At 41.7% G+C, this 1,977-nt stretch overlaps 1 non-coding gene across 1 annotated transcript; it reads right to left on the minus strand.

The window, feature by feature from the left end:
- Positions 1 to 800: 800 nt before the first annotated feature.
- Positions 801 to 872, minus strand: trnad-guc (transfer RNA aspartic acid (anticodon GUC)). Its single transcript has one exon. It is a non-coding gene; the product is annotated as a tRNA-Asp (tRNA).
- Between the last annotated feature and the right edge of the window lie 1,105 nt (positions 873 to 1,977).

A 1,977-nucleotide genomic window follows, 5' to 3' on the forward strand; every position in this document is an offset into this window, starting at 1 on the left:
GCTGGGAGAAGAAGAATCGGGCAGGTTTCAGAATCGGCGAGCGCTCGGATAAAAGGCACCGATTTCCCAGCCGCGCTTTTCTTTTCGGAACCAGCAGAAGTGCCCTCCGCACCATCCTCGGCGCTAGGACACGCCGGCCACTTTATTACCCTAAAACAGGGAGCATACACCGATCTTCAAAGCCAAACTTACCTTGCCGATTTTCGCTTAACTGCTTCTCAAACTCATCGAAATCGGACATTTTTCAGTCCGTACTAAAGACGTATTGCAAAATAAGCAGAGGTCCAACAGTAGGCCTTTGAATGGGCTACAGGCTGCATTGGGTTCTGCTGCTTTTTCTTCCGAGTCGCCTGCCCCTCCTCCCCCGAAGTCATCGGCTCTTCCTCGGTTGTATCACACACAGGTTCGGAAACATTCGATGCGCATTACCGTCCCCTCCTGCACTGGAGGGTTAAGGACAACGTGATTATATCGAACCAAAATTGAAATGTGCAAGTTGACTTTCCTAGTTATACGTCTTCATTTTTATTCTGGGTTTAACAACCATGAGTTTATGACGTATTTTACATGATTAGTTGGCGACTGGACCTTATTGTTTATATCTCTTATTAAGGATCCATCCATCCATACATCAATTATCAAAACCACACACTTACAATCCGAGTCTAGTTTCATATGCTGCGCTGCTGAGCGACCCGCAGAATATTATGCATGAGTACAAGTCACAAGCCCCGTTTCCACTAACACGGGGCCGGTTCTAGCTTGGTGCCTTTTGAGACCGAGGCAAAAAGATGCAGACTCTCCCCGTCGGGGAATCGAACCCCGGTCTCCCGCGTGACAGGCGGGGATACTCACCACTATACTAACGAGGAGATGTACGCGCACTACTTTTACATCTTCAAGATAAACAGCGGATGACTACTAACATTTGCGAGTAATCAATGACTGAGCTTCATGTCATGACCATGGTGCTCAAGAGAAGAAAAAATACATAATGTACGTCCACTGATACCAGAACAACCATATAGCTTTATACTAAGACGATGATTAAACGGAAAATTCCTTTACAAAACACTGCCACAAAATCATAGTTTCGCAATATTACATCGTGCAACGGGACACAGTGTAAGTACGTGAAGTCGGTAATTAAATCAAGAAAAAAAAGTGAGAGGAAAAGAATACTTTTCTATTATCATATTTTTCTAACTGGCCAAACTGAGTCATATTTTGATTATACACACTAACAGAAAAACAGTGCAAATCTCCGGTAGTCCGTTTCACTTGCGCTCCGCTATGGGGCAGTAACAAGCAGAGCTTAAGTGTGGAAGGAAAAAAAAAACACAGGACAGCATCAATCCCAACTTCACAAACGCCGGAGATCGAGATGCTGTAAGCATGACAATTAACATCTTTATCCAAGGGAACAGCTGCAAGACACAGATGCCGCGCCTAACAAAGGTAGGATCGATTCCGAAGTTCAGGCATTTACAGACGCGGACTCTTCTGGAGTTGATTTTTTTCGGGAGATACGCATCAACTTCAAAAGTATGAACCGCATTATATCTATATCTGTTATGACGTTGTAGCTATTGATACTGATGCATCACAAAAATAATTTAAATGTTTTTTCATTCTGACATATGTTCGTTCGGACGAGGATTTTATTATATGAGATAAGTTTTAAATGAAAACTTTTTTTAATCTATATGATTAATTCTCGAATCTAAGCCAGACTTCACATAAATCATTCATTCATAAATATAATGGAACATACAACATCCAGGTATCCATGAAATTTATGATCAGGCTATACGTTTGTGATAACAACAAAACAACACAACATGTATATTTACAATATATGGGCCTATTGTTTAATATTGCCTCCAAATTATAGCCAGACAATAACGCAATAGGCCGACATCAAACTATTTTCATGTAAAACAAAAGTGCTGGCAGTTTGCTTGTGCTTACAGACCC

Source organism: Brienomyrus brachyistius, unplaced genomic scaffold (assembly GCF_023856365.1).
Source record: "Brienomyrus brachyistius isolate T26 unplaced genomic scaffold, BBRACH_0.4 scaffold745, whole genome shotgun sequence".
Classification (NCBI taxonomy): domain Eukaryota; kingdom Metazoa; phylum Chordata; class Actinopteri; order Osteoglossiformes; family Mormyridae; genus Brienomyrus; species Brienomyrus brachyistius.